Source organism: Lathamus discolor, chromosome 1 (genome assembly GCF_037157495.1).
Source record: "Lathamus discolor isolate bLatDis1 chromosome 1, bLatDis1.hap1, whole genome shotgun sequence".
Classification (NCBI taxonomy): Eukaryota; Metazoa; Chordata; class Aves; order Psittaciformes; family Psittacidae; genus Lathamus; species Lathamus discolor.
In genome coordinates, this window is record NC_088884.1 from 91958687 (window position 1) to 91977200 (window position 18514).

Consider the following 18514-nt stretch of genomic DNA (forward strand, 5'->3'; position numbering starts at 1 on the left):
TGTGCATGGACACCCATGTGCATAACTAACAGAAAATATTCCTATGAATGCAGCAGTTTTCTCTGGAAACATTTTGAAGTGCGTATGTCAAAAACTAACAAAGTCATACTATTAGACCTGCTGAAACAGGAGACTGATAGCTGTTTCTCTTCACACATGTTTAAGAACGGTTCTCTCACCTCCTTTGGCCAGTGGGCAACAGTACTGAGCAGGAAACATGACAGAGCAGCATCACACAATTCTCTCCCTGCTGGACCCATTTGGGCACTCCTATTTTAAAGGTAGTGGTCAAACTCTTAGACCTTGTTGGTATCCCTTCTGTATAATAAAAAACTCCAGAAAGCAGAACAATTGCATTGTGGAAAAATACAATTTTTCCACTGCCTCATAATTTGCTAGTGGTAAACATATCTACAGCATATAGATATGCTGGATTTTGAGCATGTAACAGCAGTATATTAAAGGATAGGATAATAAATTCTGCCGTGGAGTACAGTCTATGTGTAATGAATACATATGGCCTCCATATGATTAGAAACTGAAATCAGCATGGGCAGTAGTACGTATTAAGAACCAAGGACAAATCCATTGAAATGAGTTTGACATTAAAAATTAAAATGTAACAGCACACTGTAAACCAAAGAAGATTTCTCCCTGAGAATGAGATTAAATTCTCAGGCATGAATAGAACAGCCAGGTCCACCAACACTGTGAATCTTCCCCCAAACCTCTTCTTTTATTCATTTGTGGCAGTGAGTTGGGGCTTCCTAACACATTCTGCTAGTATTGCCAACCTGACTGACCCCCTGAGCTATCTAGAAAATTAAAAGCAGTAGACTCCGGCTGCCCATAAATAACTTAAAGTCTTCCATCCTGGCCAAGATGTTAGAAGGCACCAGAGATGTCTTTAATGACTGCCTATCTGTAATAATTGTGTAACTCACATTTTATTCTTGAACTTATTTCCACAGAAACAGAAGATCTAGTCTAATTAATTTATTGCAGAAGCCTTGGCTGTCACACTCCTGTGCTTTAAGCTGGCTTGTACCAAATATACTGCAGCACTGCTGCTTTACTTTGTCTCTCTGGCACTTTTTCAGAGCATTGTTTGTGTACCAGCTTGTGGATCTGGAGCCCTGCCATCCAGTTGTCCCAAGAATCACACGCTGTTGATGACACAAGAGATACTGCAGTAGTTACAGCATACTCTCAAAATTCAGGGCTTCTGATCTACGCTTGCCTTTTGAAAAAGAAATGTCATGCACACAGAAATACCCACATCTTTTCCAGGATTCAAGTATGAGACTTGTCTTTTAGGACAGGTAAGCTTCAATAAGGAAACCACACTGACTATCACAGTGCCCCATACTTCGGTTCATTCCATCTTTAAGAGTCCTCAGGGAACTACGTTCACAAGACATTTCATTTCCTTCCCCTTCTCTTTCCTCTGCCTTGTTCACCTCCTTCAGTAAATTCCCTTTATTTGATCCAAGTGAAGAAGTCCTTGCCCCACCTCCACCCCCCACCCCTCCCGCTATTTTAGTAAACAGCTTCTGCTTTCCCAAATGTTGACAGACTCCTCTATCTTGAGATCAGCTCCAATCCCAGATGGACAGTTTCTCTCCAGATAAGCCAATTTTGCTGGAAGTCAGCATTCTTTAAAGCAGTGCTGTTGCAATAGAGATCCTTCCACCTTTCTCCTTGACACAGAACCTAAGCCTGGGGTGAACAGGCAACAGAATTTGCAACACATTGCAAAACCAATCTGCCTCTTGAAAATGCCTACACAAAGTATGATATTAATACAAAGTTAATTCTCATAAAGAGCTCATAAACAGGCAGATTCCCCACTTTGGGCTTTTCGATTATTTAGCCAAGCATAGAATTCCTACACTGTTATTCTGACAAATACTGTACCAAAAAATATCAAGAATTAGCCTCAGTTATAGATTATATTTTTAGGAAAATACCTGGCATACAGCAATGCATTTTATTTCAGCAGTGCCCTCAATATGCTGGTTACAACAAACACAGAGCAGTCCTGTGTCAGGTCCCTGCTGCTGTCTTTTTGCAGAAGACTTTTGTGTGTTTCCCATGTGTGTTGGTGTATGCTATTTATGGCATAGCTATGCTTCTTAATATACATCTATGTACACAAATAGATTCTAGATATTCAGATGCGTAAAAAGGGATCTGCAAAATAGCCAATTTTAAGTAAAAATATTCGAGCTGGAGAAATGTTCCAAAGAAATATCAAGCTGTAATTATCAGAATATTCTTCACTATTACAAAACGGTCAAGATCTATTCACCCTGCTGTGCCACATGCCTTCCTAATTGATCCATTATGTGCCAATATTGCTTTTTCAGTGAAAGTCTTTTGCTTTCAGAGGACTTGCAGACCATTCATGGGAAAACAAAGTAATGACATCGAAAGACAGTGATTATGTGGAAGTAAATGGCATTAGTAACAATAGGAAAAGCATCTCAAGATTACTGTTTTGAAACTGTATTTAGACTGTGAAAGAGGAAAAAAAAAAAACCCGAAAAAAAGCAAAACACAAAGGAAATAAGAGGCAGATGCTGATTTGTGGGCAGTTCTCTCGAAGATAAACTCATGAGCTCACTAACTGCATGAAGTGTCTGTGAAAGACATTCACTGCTTTCCACCACAACATTAGCAAATTCTTTAGAATGAATTGGTTGAATTTAATTCCAAATGCAGAAAGCAAGTTATGAGCATGAATAGTCTGGAATTCATCATAATTACAACACTAGTAACCAATTAAATATAAGCAAATGCTGACAGGCCACAGAGCCTAATGTCATAGTTTGGACTTTGACCCTTATGGACGGTGTTTACAGAAAGGTAACAGACCGATAATATTCTGTACAAAGTATAGGGGTTCAAGACCTGTGAATATTTTATACACATGTACTACGCTCTCTTACTCCTTACCTCTCCAAGTTTCTAGATTGTGGCTGTTTCTATTAGAAATATCTACCAGAAATACAGGACTTAATAGAACAAGGAACTAAGTAAAATTTATGTGAAAAATTCAGCTAATCATTCGCATATTGAAAATTAATTTATGCTCACTACATGGGGATGGCTCTTCTTTGCACATTTCTTACATTTTATTTCTATTTTACTAGTGTGGATGCTGTTCAGATTTTATAGTAAAATCACTGATAACTGTTCCAGGTGTTCAATACTAGTTGACTGTTACACCACTTTGTTCACTTGTTTGTGGTGGAAACTTGAAAGCAACAGGCTCCCAGTGGGAGTATCTTGATGACTTAATAGGGCCTTTGCTTCTTGTGTGCTGAGAAAAAGATTTTAGAGAATTCTTAAAATAAACAAACAAATCCTCTATCCTGAGTTTGAGTTCACAATACTGCTTTCCAGTATGATTGCCATTCCTGTTTTGATCTAGAAAGACACAAAGCTAAGACAGTGGCTGTTACATTATTCCACTTTCAGTCTCAAGGTGCAGAGACCATGAAGTTGTTAAAAGTCAAATGCACATTCAAATGCCAGAATCTTTGTGGATGTAAATCCCCATGGGTACACAAAAGTCAATTTGACCTGAGCTGAGGAATGCATTAACATTTGGAGGCTTAATTTCCGCCTTCTGATGTCCTTCGTAAAGCTAAAGAGTTACCCAGTTCTTATCTGGGGAGAAAACCAAAGTACAGAAGCAGATTGATGACAGTAATCTTTGCACATTTTCACTACTATTCCCCTGAAGCAGAGAACAAGATTGAAGGTCTGTGTAGTAGAAGAGATTCTCCTGGCATTCCCCACATCCCCGTGGTACTTATGCAGTCTTAAACACATGTAGGCCAAAACAGTTCTCCTTAAAAAAAAAAATCCCCTAAGGAGTTTTCTGTTATTTTGCCCCTTAACTTCAGGGTGGATTCTGCACTGAGCAAGAGGCTGGGATGTTTCTAATTTTATAATGTGCCTGTACAAAACTACTGATTTTAAGCTTTCATAATTTTAAAATACTGCATTAATTGTCTTCAAACTGAGATTCTTTCAAGGCTTACTGAAGATTAACAAAGACGCACAGTTTGAGGTTTCTAATTTCAGGAACTTTTACTAGCATAGTTCTAGTAGAACATGTGGAAAATGTATTTTTATTATGCTTACAGAGTTCAGGATATGTAAAAAAATAAATGATTTTTAAAATACTAAACTCTAGCCTAGGATTTAGAAAAGACTATTTTAAATTTAAAAAATAATAATTTGCCAGTTGTTGCCAGGAGTTGCAAACAGACCAACAGTACTGAGGTTATGCATGTTACATGAATTAAAGGGATCATTACTGATGATTATCCATCTCCTTGTTAAAAATATTAAAGTACAACAAGTAGATACCAGTTAATAAAGTAGGCTAAAGGGACTGCTAAAGAACAGTCTTCGATACCATACCTGAAACTGTGTAAAACACAACAGCTTGAAATATAGCTATTTCAGTTGAGTAAAGAATATAGGAATCAGTGACACTTTTCGGTTGGAGGTTCGAGTCCTCAGAGGTCCCAGTTAGTGGGGTGAAAAATCCAACAATCCCAAACATCCCACGTGCCACCAGCAAATCATTAGAAGCTGAACTCAATGATCCATAAGAGAAAATAGAGAAAGTAAAGACTTTATAGGGTACTGAGGCTTTAGCATGGTGCCCACAAACCCTCAACGTTTGGAAAAGCTGTTACTCTGAAGAGATACGTTTATTCTCATTTACCTCAAAGTTGGTTTGGGCTCTGTAAGATGCCTGTCAGGCAAGCAGAAGCTGACTGGAGGTTCTTCTTCTTTTAGCCCTCCAAAAAGGTTGGTGAAGCTCATGGCAGAGAGATGCAGAGCTCCTGATAAGACATAGACGCCAACACGAAAGACTCACACAAAAATTATTTGGATCAGAAATACTGGCCATAAATCTAAATGTTTTATGTGGAATCTGCTAAGGTTTTAAAAACTAAAGTGAAGGAGTGAAGCTGGAAAAGGGACAGGTTGATACACGAGCCACTAGGGAATAGGATAGAGCTAAGGTGATTTAAATGAGATGCAGATAAGCTTACCACAGCCCAACATGAAGTGCTACAAAGCAGTCATCATCCCTTCAGACTGATGACGACAGCCACAGCCTGTAGCTACAGTGCTTCTCCCTCATTCTGCACTGAGTAAATTTACTGATAAGCAAAATGTTTTCTAAATTTTCACGTCTTTTTTATTTCCAGTCTTTTCCTGACTTAGATTCAGATGACAAGTCTTGCCTTTGCTAATTTCCACTTACCATGCTTCCACGACAGCAAAAGCAGGCAGCAGGTATCTCAGTATTTGTTATGGCAGCAAATTTGATTCTGTTCTAAATAAGACCAAGTTAGCTAAACTCTAAACACATTTCTTCAGTACTGATGGTCTATGGCTGAAGGAGGAGATCCTGCCCCTGTACTCTGCTCTCGTGAGACCTCACTTGGAGTATTGTGTGCGGTTCTGGGGTCCTCAACATAAAAAGGACATGGAACTGCTGGAACAAGTCCAGAGGAGGGCCACGAGGATGATCAGGGGACTGGAGCACCTCCCATATGAAGATAGGCTGAGGAAGTTGGGGCTGTTCAGCCTGGAGAAGAGAAGGCTGCGTGGAGACCTCATAGCAGCCTTCCAGTACCTGAAGGGGGCCTATAGGGATGCTGGAGAGGGACTCTTCGTCAGGGACTGTAGTGACAGGACAAGGGGTAATGGTTTAAAACTTAAACAGGGGAAGTTTAGATTGGATATAAGGAGGAAATTCTTTCCTGTTAGGGTGGTGAGACACTGGAATCGGTTGCCCAGGGAGGTTGTGAGTGCTCCATCCCTGGCGGTGTTCAAGTCCAGGTTGGATGAAGCCTTGGGTGGTATGGTTTAGTGTGAGGTGTCCCTGCCCATGGCAGGGGGGTTGGAACTAGATGATCTTAAGGTCCTTTCTAGCCCAACCTATCTTATGATTCTATGGCAACTGTGTAGTATTCCACATGATGTGTTTTCTAAATGTTAACATGAAAGTTTTGGTTTTCATGCAATATAGTCTTAGAAAAAAATCCTAAGGAGCCCTGAGCCTATACCATAGAAGTTAAAGTTTGTCTTTCAAAAATAGCAACTATGCAGCAGCATGGGAGGAAGTGCCTTTTTTCTGCCTTAAGTTCCAGACACTCGGTTCCAAAATAAAGTTATAGCTAAGGCTTCAGGTTAACTTGCAGTTTAAATAAGAATGTGAGTTCAGCCAGGTAGTTGGCTGAAACAGGACCAAAGTAAGCAATCAAAAGTCTGTGCCATGAACATGAGTGATGCTGCAGGTATGGAAAGAACTCTCAAGTCATATGTGCAGCATTTTGTCCCGGTATTTTAACCATTTTTTATTCAGATCTTAATCCAAACAACACTGAAGAGGGAAGAGAAAGCCTTCTGCATCAGAACATGGTCTGTCACAAAGCATACCCTTTTCCAATATAATTTAAGGGTAGAAAGCATGTATTGGCTTATGCTGCCTATTTTATTACCTGCTTAAGATTGTGGGTAAGATATTCTGCATATCTACAATATTGTCCCGGTAGTGTTTGAATTAGATATGAAATACTTTTACTTATATGACTTATACTTATATGACTTATATGACTTATATGACTTCCTATAGGTAGGAAGTCACTTCTTTGAAATGGTGGGTACATGACTTCCAGGAGAAAAACTCCTAGCAGAAAAAAGAGGAATAAAGATTTATTATCAGAGCATGCAGGCAGTTCTTCACAGGATGGAGCGTTCAGACGAGCTCTGCTGAAGCAAATGTCTGTGCCACAGCCTGACAAACACTGCTTAATTTTGTTTAGACATTTGAGGGAGGCAAAAACTGTCCACTTCCAGAGACTGGCATGATCCCTCTGGTCCCAATAGTCCTGGTTCCCAACTATTCAATTGACTGAATGCTGAACACACACTGGGATGAGACCAGGGTGTGTGTCATTGCCTTAGGTTTACAGCTTCTCTTGGAAAAGAAATAGAGATGTATGGGCAGGGAATCCCAAGTCAATCTGAACGGGCCCCTGAGAGCGTTTTCTCTGCTCAAGTCTTCTGACAAACTTCAACATATGACAGAAAAAAACCCCTCTGTGAATCTATCATTTAATCATTTTTGTTTCCTAGCTTATAAATTTCATATTTGGCAGGGGGAAAGGCAGGTTGTGAACGTAGATGGATCAGAGAAGCAAGTGCAACGATAAAGACTAGATGTGAATTTCAAACCTTTGCAGACTTCACTGTGCTGGCCCAGATGAAAGAAAATTGAAGTTTTCACATGCAGACATACCCATTCATTTCATGTTCAGCTGTATTCCTTGAATTTTTATATGCTTATAAATCAGAGCAGAAAAATAACAATTTCTGAACCAAGTGTTTACAAAAAATGACTAACTGAAATTACTTTCTGAATTTACATTCAAGGTTTTTTGGGGGGATGGTAGGTTTTTGGTTTTGTGGGTTGTTTGTGGTTTTTTCCTTTTTTTTGTGTGTGTTTTTTCTTTTTTTTTTTTTTTTTGGATTTTAAGTCAGCTAAGACTCTGCCATCAAATACAGGAAAAGAAAAAAACCTAAGTAGTGGTTTATTCATGGATTATTAATGTTACCTTTATTGCTCCATTTACCTTTTTCCGAGGACCTCCAGGAGCTGAGGTATCCTTGTTTAATAAAATGCTGTTTGGACTTTGATGCATTAACTCAACCTCAAAATCATTTGGAAATTCTGATCTCATGGAAGCCCCGACATGTGGCCATTTAAATAATGCCCGTACAAATACATTTTTATCACCCAGCACTTAGAAATGCCACCCAGGGTTACATTAACAAAATAAGCATTTAACCATAACAAGAAGCAGAGGAACTTTCAGGGAACTGCTTGATGGTTCAGAAGCTGTGTTGGGTCCTGCTGCTCAAAAGCTGGAGAACCAAGGCAGAAAATGTTGTTTGTGGCTCTATGTTCTGACCAATTTTGCATCACAAGGACATGGACCAGCTCTTCTCTCTTTTATCTTCCCAACTCCTGCTGATACACCCCAGGAGTGAGGAACAGCTTGGTGAACAGCAGGAAGGAAACTGTTCTCTCTAGATCTGCCAGTTTTAAAGGCAAAAAAGGTTGTGTGGAACCAAGCTGGGAGACAAAAGAAACACAAAATCTTTATCTGCATTTCCTTGGGGTTAATCTCCCTGGTTGCAGGGGGTAGTTAGTGCAGGGAAAAATAAAAATCATATAATGCAACTCAAGCAGAAGCTTCAACTTTAAATCACCCCACAAATTCAGCTGCAATTAGTTTTTTCAAACCCTAATTCTGATTTTTAAAAAAATATTATTAAACTGTCAGCATATCTGCTCCTAACTTTTCCTGTCATTAAGACAATTTGTCTGCTCAAATGGGAGGGCGAAAAGGACAATGAAGTGGGAGTCAGCAGCAGCTGGAATGCACACGTGTATATGCAACTATTGTTTCCTTTGCTCCCTGTTTACTGCAGCTGCGGAAACAGAGAACATTTCCAACTTTATCACAGAATGTTACTCATTTAGAAAAATGGGGAAGTAAAATGTGTGATTGCATAATCAGCACTCTGGGTTTCATGCTTACATGGAAGTGACATGAGAAAAAAACAGTTTGACTAAATACTTTGCATGCCAACCACAAATCCAGATGACGCCACCAAATTCTGGGCTATCAGCAAAAAATAAGTCCCATCTGATATTACACCCAGTCAACATGTTACAAGGAAAAGAAATGCAATGCTGTGAGTTCTTGAATATACCGGAGATACACTCCAAGAAGAGAAGCTCCCATAAATACAATAGCACTGCATATTTCTCTGCGATCAAGGCAAGCAAACGGCAAAGAAAAAACACGTCTTTAAAAGAGGTTATTTTTTTAGTCCGGCTGCAGTCAATTTTATAGGAAGAAAAACAGAAGAAAATGAGATAAATGGAGCCTAAAAGCCATAAACTGGCATGCAGAAAAACTTCCCCCTCGGGTACTTCAAAAAGTGGTCTGCAGCTGCTGCTGCAGCACTGCATGAGACTGGAGTGAGATCATGTCCTGGGTTTACCAGTAGCCGTTCTTCTCCTTCTTAGTAACTGGTGCAAGCGCTGTGTTTTGACTTCCAGCCTGGCCAGAGATCTGATAACACCGATTGTTTTTAATTGTTGTTAAGTAATGCTTATTCTGGCCAAGGACTTTGTGAGTCTCATGCTCTGCCGGGGACGAGGGGAGGCCAGGAGGAAGCAGAGACAGGACACCTGACCCAAACTAGCCAAAGAGGTATTCCATACCACAGCACATCATGCCCAGGGTGGTAACTGGGAGTTACCCGGAAGGGCACGCTCTCTCTTTGAGGGGGTCGAACTCGTTCAGCGGTGGTTATCGTATTCTCTTCTCTTGTTGTTTTCTCTTATCAATATTATCGTTGGTGGTAGCAGTAGTGATTTGTGTTATACCTTAGTTACTGGGCTGTTCTTATCTCAACCCGTGGGAGTTACATTCTCTCGATTCTCCTCCCCATCCCTCCAGGAGCGGGGAGGGTCAGGGAGGGGAGGGGAAGAAAGAGGGAGAAAAAGAAAAGGGGGGGGGGGAGTGAGTGAACGAGCTTTGTGGTTGGGTTTAAACCACGACAGTTTTTTTTGGCACCCAATGTGGGGCACGAAGGGTTGAGATAATGACAGATCTGACCGGATTAATAGTCACTTGTCACAATGCTGATTTATTGGCTCTCAAAGCTGTTCCTCTTGATCTCACGGTTTCAGAATGCTGTACATTATGTAGAGCTGGTATTTGCTGTGCTGGTGTTTTTCAAGTGTGGGGCTTGGGCTAAGGTTTTTGTCTCATTGTACTTTATGATAATGACTTGTAATACAATAGAATTATTGATCATGAAACTGATCGGTCTTATGTTCCCAGTGTGGTCACCACCTTTATACTTTGGGAGGTATATAATAAAGGTGCTTAGCAATTACACATCTTTTTTCGCCTTCTCGGGTGGTCAACCTGTGAAGGAGACATTCTTTTACCCTCCCAGCCCCCCTCCCAGCCCATTTACAGCATCATTTGAGAGTTCTGAAGTTCTTGAATGGCCTTTTAATACTGTTGAGACCTGTTTGCTGATTGTCATGGGGATCACCCTGTTGGCACACATACAGAGTGTGTTTTGCCCATGACCATTTCGTCTGATTTCAAGAGTTAAGCAGAGTCAGGTTTTGGCCTTGTCTGGCGTTAAACAATGATATAGGAGGACCAAGAGATTTTCCCCAAGGCTGGACAGCCATGAGTGGCAGGGTGTGTGGGATAGTATGGGCAAGTATCTAGGTCAGTGGGCTCCTCCAGTACTTTGGAATTTCACCACCAAACAAGTGCAAAATCTGGAAGAATCAGTAAAACACTTAAATGAGGTATGTGGTCAGTCTGGCCATACCAGAGACAGACAAATCATGGCAACGTGCTGGGGCTTGGCCTATGCTTACAAGGCCTTGTCCAACACTATCCAGCACCTTCAAAAGGAAAAAAATGCCCCTGCATCTGAGGGCAAAGCAACAGTCAGCGCAGCTACTCCAGCTCCAACCACAGCAGCTACACCACCCCCAGCGACAAGTACGGTTGCTACCCGAATTTTGGGCGCAACAGACAGCATGGCTACCACAGCTCCAAGCACAGCAGCTACACCACCCCCAGCGACAAGTACAGTTGCTACTCAAACCACAGTGAAAATCACTGCAGCTAAACCAGAGGACCAATTCGTACCAATATCAGTTGCCCCTGTAAGCAAGAGAAAAAGCAAAAAAGAGGCAAGAAGCATGAATCAAGATGAAGAAACAATGTATTCACCACCTGGTCCAGCATTTGAGCAGGAGTCATCATCACATGACGAAGAAGAGGTGACTTCTCGACCTTAGACCTCAACCGAGCTAAAGAATATGCGAAAAGATTTTACCTGTCAACCAGGTGAGCACATCATTACCTGGTTGCTCCGATGCTGGGTCAATGGGGCCGATAGTCACGAACTAGAAGGCAGTGAAGCCAAGCAGCTGGGATCACTTGCTAGAGAAGGGGGAACTGACAAAGCAATTGCAAGAGAGAAAAAGTCCCTCAGCCTTTGGAGGCAGCTCTTGGCAGCTGCGAAAGAAAAGTTTCCATACAAGGATGATGTTATGAGTCGTTCGGCCAAGTGGACTACTTTAGGCAAAGGCATCCAGTCTCTGAGGGAATCAGCCATCGTAGAGATGATCTATCACATCAAGCCGAATAACAGGGATATACCCATAGACCCAGATGAAGTTGAATGTACACGACCCATGTGGCGAAAACTAACATGGAATGCACCGTCATCATCATGCCCATCATCATGCCCATTCACTGGCAACAGTAACCTGGAATGACATAGTCCCACTAACGGTGGATTAAATGATTCATAAACTCCGAGAATTCAACCTCACCCCTTCCATCATCTCAGCTGTGGAAAAAACTGTCCCAGGATCTCAAACAATTAAGGGACCATCTATCTGATTTATCCAGCTCCTCACGTGTACCAACACACATCTCAGCTATTAACAAAAGGTGTCCTATTATTCGAGAGAGAAGATACAGAAGGTATATGCCACAGGCCATATGACTATGGTTTTACCTGCGGGATCACGGAGAAGACATGACGAAGTGGGATGGAAAACCTACTTCAGCTTTGGAGGAACGGGTGAGCAAATTGAAGAGGGGAGCAAGGGCCAAGACTGATCATCCCATGAGATCTGTGGCTTCAGTCTCTGGTGAGCAGGTACCCAGATGGAGTGGAAGAGCTGACTTTACTCCAGCTCCTGTGATAACGAAGAATAATCCCTTTCAATATGACTTAAGTGTCCAACGTTGTGATTACTATTAGAGGGGCCCTGCCTCCAGCCATGTGGAGGTAGGGGATAATCGGATTTACTGGACTGTGTGGATCAGATGGCCTGCCACATCAGTCCTACAGAAGTATAAGGCTCTAGTAGATACCGGTGCACAGTGTACCCTGATGCCGTCAAGCTGTCACGGGGTGGAACCCATCTATATTTCTGGAGTGACAGGAGGATCCCAAGAGTTGACTGTACTGGAGGCTGAAATCAGCCTAAATGGGAGGAAATGCCAAAAGCAGCCCATTGTGACTGGTCCAGAGGCTCCATGCATCCTTGGCATAGACTACCTCAGGAGAAGGTACTTCAAAGACCCAAAAGGGTACCGATGGGCTTTTGGTATTGCTGCTTTGGAGACTGAGGAAATTGAGCAGCTGTCCACCTTTGCCTGGTCTCTCAGAGGATCCTTCTGTTGTGGGGCTGCTGAAAGCTGAACAACAAGTGCCAATTGTGACCACAACAGTGCACCGGCAGCAATATCGCACCAACCAAGACTCCCTGATTCCTACCCATCAGCTGATTCGTAGACTGGAGAGTCAGGGAGTGATCAGCAGGACCCACTAACCCTTTAATAGCCTCATATGGCCAGTGCGAAAGTCTAACAGAGAGTGGAGACTAACAGACTATCGTGGCCTGAATGAAGTCACACCGCCATTGAGTGCTGCCGTACCGGACATGCTAGAACTTCAGTATGAGCTGGAGTCAAAGGCAGCCAAGTGGTATGCCACAATTGATATTGCCAATGCGTTTTTCTCAATTCCTTTGGCAGCAGAGTGCAGGCCACAGCTCGCTTTTACTTGGAGGGGTGTCCAGTACACTTGGAACTGACTGCCCCAGGGATGGAAACACAGCCCTACCATCTGCCATGGACTGATCCAGACTGAACTGGAACAGGGGCAAGCTCCAGAACACCTGCAATACATTGATGACATTGTCATGTGGGGCGATACAGCGGAAGAAGTCTTTGAGAAAGGGAGGAAAATAATTCAAATCCTGCTGAAAGCCGGTTTTGCAATAAAACGGAGTAAGGTCAAGGGACCTGCACAGGAGATTCAATTTTTGGGAATAAAGTGGCAAGATGGACGTTGCCAGATCCCCACAGATGTGATCAACAAGGTAACAGCAATGTCTCCACCAACTAATAAGAAAAAAACACAAGCTTTCTTGGGTGCTGTGGGGTTCTGGAGAATGCACATCCCAAATTACAGTTCATTGTAAGCCCTCTCTATCATGTGACCTGGAAGAAGAATGATTTTAAATGGGGCCCTGAGCAACAACAAGCCTTTGAGCAAATTAAACGCGAGATAGTTCATGCAGTGGCCCTTGGACCAGTCCGGACCAGGCCAGATGTAAAAAATGTACTGTGCACCGCAGCTGGGGAAAATGGTCCTACCTGGAGCCTCTGGCAGAAAGCTCCAGGGGAGACTCGAGGTCTACCCCTCGGCTTTTGGAGTCAGGGATACAGAGGATCTGAGGCCAGCTACACCCCAACTGAAAAAGAGATACTGGCAGCCTATGAAGGGATTCGAGCTGCTTCGGAAGTGATTGGCACTGAAGCATAGCTCCTCCTGGCACCCCGGTAGCCTGTACTGGGCTGGATGTTCAAAGGCAGGGTCTCCTCTACACATCATGCAACTGATGCTACACGGAGTAAATGGGCTGCACTAATTACACAATGAGCTCAAATAGGAAATCCCAGTCGTCCAGGCATTCTAGAAGTCATCGTGGACTGGTCAGAGGGCAAAGATTTTGGAATGTCACCAGAGGAGGAGGTGATGCGTGCTGAAGAGGCCCCACCATATAACAAACTGTCAGAAAGTGAAAAACAGCATGCCTTGTTTACTGATGGGTCCTGCCGTATTGTGGGAAAGCATCAGAGATGGAAGGCAGCCGTATGGAGTCCTCGGTGACAAGTTGCAGAAACTGCTGAAGGAGAGGGCGAATCAAGTCAGTTTGCTGAGGTGAAAGCCATCCAGCTGGCCTTGGACATTGCTGAACGAGGAAAGTGGCCAGTACTTTATCTCAGTTCTGACTCATGGATGGCGGCAAATGCCCTGTGGGGGTGGTTGCAGTAATGGAAGCAGAGCAACTGGCAACACAGAGGTAAACCCATCTGGGCTGCTGCACTGTGGCAAGATATCACTGCCCGGGTGCAGAACCTGGTGGTGAAGGTATGCCGTACATGCCGTGTACATGCACATGTACCTAAGAGTCAGGCCACTGACGAACACCAGAACAACCAACAAGTGGATAAAGCTGCTAAGATTGAAGTGGCTCAGATGGACTTAGATTGGCAACATAAAGGTGAATTATTTTTGGCCCGGTGGGCCCATGACACTTCTGGCCATCAGGACAGAGATGCAACATACAGATGGGCCCATGACCGAGGGGTGGACTTAACAATGGACACTATTGCCCAGGTTATTCATGAGTGTGAAACGTGCTGCAATTAAACAAGTGTCCTGGGTTTACCAGTAACCGTTTTGCTCCTTCTTAGTAACTGGTGCAAGCTCTGTGTTTTGACTTCCAGCCTGGCCAGAGATCTGATAACACCGACTGGTTTTAACTGTTGTTAAGTAATGTTTATTCTGGCCAAGGACTCTGTGAGTCTCATGCTCTGCCGGGGAAGAGGGGAGGCCAGGAGGAAGCAGAGACAGGACACCTGACCTAAGCTAGCCAAAGAGGTATTCCATACCACAGCACATCATGCCCAGGGTGGTAACTGAGAGTTACCCGGAAGGGCACGCTCTCTCTTTGAGGGGGTCGAACTCGTTCAGCGGTGGTATCATATTCTCTTGTTATTTTCTCTTATCAATATAATCATTGGTGGTAGCAGTAGTGATTTGTGTTATACCTTAGTTACTGGGCTGTTCTTATCTCAACCCGTGGGAGTTACATTCTCTCGATTCTCCTCCCCATACCTCCGGGAGCGGGGAGGGTTGGGGGAGGTGGTGGTGAGTGAACGAGCTTTTGTGGTTGGGTTTAAACCACGACAACAAACCAAACGGTTAAAGCCTCTTTGGCATGGAGGACGATGGCTGAAGTACAAATATGGGGAGGCCTGGCAGAATGACTATATCACACTCCCACCAACCCGCCAAGGCAAGCGCCATGTGCTTACCATGGTGGAAGCAACCACCGGATGGCTTGAAACATATGCTGTGCCCCACGCCACTGCCCGGAACACTATCCTGGGCCTTGAGAAACAGATTTTGTGGCGACACAGCACCCCAGAGAGAACTGAGTCAGACAATGGGACTCATTTCCAGAATAACCTTATAGACACTTGGGCCAAAGAGCATGGCATTGAGTGGGTATATCACATCCCCTACCATGCACCAGCCTCTGGGAAAATCAAACGGTACAGTGGGCTGTTAAAAACCACACTGAGAGCAATGGGTGGGGGAACCTTCAAGCATTGGGATACACACTTATCAAAGGCCACCTGGTTGGTCAACACCACAGGATCTGCCAAAAGGGCTGGTCCAGCCCAGTCAGAACTTTTACATACTGTAGAAGGGGAGAAAGTTCCTGTGGTGCACATGAAGAATTTGCTGGGGAAGACAGTCTGGGTTATTCCTGCTTCAGGTAAAGGCAAACCCACTCGTGGGATTGCTTTTGCTCAGGGACCAGGATATACTTGGTGGGCAATGCAGGAAGATGGGGAAGTCCGACGTATACCTCAAGGGGATTTGATTTTAGGGGAAAACAACCAATGAACTTAATTGTATGCTGTTGCCTGCTGTGTAATACTTTTATAGCCCATCAACTAGATGTCTTCAGGTCACCACCGACTGGCCCTGACTTCCCTCCAACCATCATCCCAACAGAGAATGAATTCTGATAGAACCAGAGAGCTCTGCAGTGAAGGAACAATCAGCATCAGCAGGCAACGATCCAACGCTGCACACAGCCTTTACTGCCCTGAAAGACTGTTACGAGGATGGAACCTGACATCATGGACCGAATGGACTCAACAGCATTATAGGGATTGGTCCATGCACTAAGAAATTATTTCTTTTTCCTTGTCTGTGTGTGTATGTGAATATATACAGAATAGAATCATAGAATAGTTAGGGTTGGAAAGGACCTCAAGATCATCTAGTTCCAACCCCCCTGCCATAGGCAGGGACACCTCACACTAAACCATACCACCCAAGGCTTCATCCAACCTGGCCTTGAACGCTGCCAGGGATGGAGCACTCACAACCTCCCTGGGCAACCGATTCCAGTGCCTCACCACCCTAACAGGAAAGAATTTCCTCCTTATATCCAATCTAAACTTCCCCTGTTTAAGTTTGAACCCGTTACCCTTGTCCTGTCACTACAGTCCCTGATGAAGAGTCCCTCCCCAGCATCCTTACAGGCCCCCTTCAGGTACTGGAAGGCTGCTATGAGGTCTCCACGCAGCCTTCTCTTTCCAGGCTGAACAGCCCCAACTTCCTCAGCCTGTCTTCATATGGGAGGTGCTCCAGTCCCCTGATCATCCTCGTGGCCCTCCTCTGGACTTGTTCCAGCAGTTCCATGTCCTTTTAATGTTGAGGACCCCAGAACTGCACACAATACTCCAGGTGAGGTCTCACAAGAGCAGAGTAGAGGGGCAGGATCACCTCTTTTGACCTGCTGGTCACGCTCCTTTTGATGCAGCCCAGGATACGGTTGGCTTTCTGGGCTGCGAGCGCACACTGCCGGCTCATGTTCATTTTCTCATCGACCAGCACCCCTAAGTCCTTCTCCACAGGGTCGCTCTAAATCTCTTCTCTGCCCAACCTGTAGCTGTGCCTGGGATTGCTCCGACCCAGGTGTAGGACCTTGCACTTGTCATGGTTGAACTTCGTAAGGTTGGCATTAGCCCACCTTACAAGCGTGTTAAGGTCCCTCTGGATGGCATCCCTTCCCTCCAGCATATCAACCGGACCACACAGCTTGGTGTCATCGGGTGTCTTAAACATGGGACTGAAGTTAGTAGGCCAGGTCTACTGGGAGCTGGTGGAGCTGCTGTGGTAAAGAAGGGGAAGAACAGTTTTGGTAGGAGGCTTGCCAGACTGGTCAAGGGGGCTTTAAACTAGATGTACTGGGGGAGGGGGGCATCATTCCATCCCAACACACCCAGTCAGTTGCCAACACCTATAATAAATGCTCAGAACAATGTAGATATATTCTAGCTGCTCCAGCCAACGAGCCGGCTTCAATTGGAGCTCGGCTCACATGCCTCTATACAAACGCCTGTAGCATTGGGAACAAACAAGAGGAATTAGAGATGTGTGCATGTCTACGGGGGTATGATATAATAGGCATCACAGAAACATGGTGGGATGGCTCCTATGACTGGAGTGCTGGAATGGAAGGTTACAGGCTCTTTAGAAAAGACAGGCCTGGCAGGCGGGGAGGGGGAGTTGCCCTTTATGTTAGGGAAAGGCTGGAGAGCATGGAACTCTGTCTGGGGACAGGTGAGCAGTTTACAGAGAGTTTGTGGGTCAGGGTTAAAGGGAAACAGCTATGGGGGACATTACTGTGGGGATCTGTTACAGACCGCCTGATCAAGGAGAACCTGTGGATGAAGCACTCTACAGACAGATAGGAAAAGCCTCACACTCGCAGGCCCTTGTTCTCATGGGGGATTTCAACCACCCTGACATCTGTTGGAAAGATGGCACTGCACGGCACAAGCAGTCCAGGAGGTTCCTCGATTGTGTGGAAGACAACTTCCTTCTGCAAGTAATAGAGGAGCCAACAAGGAGAGGTGCCATGCTTGACCTTGTGCTCACCAACAGGGAAGGGCTTGTTGAGAATGTGGTACTCCAGGGCAGCCTTGGATGCAGCGATCACGAGATGGTCGAATTTGAGATCCCCAGGACAGTGAGAAGAGGGTGTAGCAAGCTCACTGCCCTGGACTTCAAAAGAGCAGACTTTGGCCTCTTCAGGAGCCTGCTTAGTAAGGTTCCATGGGATATAGCCCTGGAGGACAGGGGGTCCAAGACTCTTGGTTGATATTCAAGGATCACCTGCTACAAGCTCAGGAGTGCTGCATCCCAGCTGGAAGGAAGTAAGGCAGAAGGGCCAGGAGACCTCCTTGGATGGATAAGGAGCTGCTGAGGAAAATTCAAAGGAAAAAAGAGGCTTATAAAAAATGGAAGCAAGGACAGGCGGCCTGGGTAGAGTACAGGGATGTTGTCTGGGAAGCTAGGGACCAGGTTAGGAAGGCTAAGGCCCAGTTAGAATTAAACCTAGCCAGGGATGTTAAGGATAACAGGAAGGGATTCCACAGGTACGTAGCAAACAAAAAACAGAGTAGGGACAACACAGGCTCCCTGAGGAAGCTTTTGGGAGAACTGGCTACACAGGATTTGGAGAAGGCTGAGGTTCTGAATGACTTCTTTGCCTCGGTCTTCACTGGCAAAGGCTCTGACTGCACCACCCAGGTCTTAGAAGGTAGACGCAGGGCCTGTGAGAATGAAGGCCTTGGGCCCACTGTAGGAGAGGATCTGGTTCGAGACCATCTTCAAAATCTGAACGCACACAAGTCCATGGGACCTGATAGAATCCATCCGCGGGTCCTGAAGGAGCTGGCGAATG

The 18514-nt window shown here is 44.4% G+C and overlaps 1 protein-coding gene across 2 annotated transcripts in view; it reads right to left on the reverse strand.

The window, feature by feature from the left end:
• The window catches only part of ARSJ (arylsulfatase family member J), a 73597-nt gene that overhangs the window by 18529 nt on the left and 36554 nt on the right, over positions 1-18514 (reverse strand). The window lies entirely within an intron of this gene.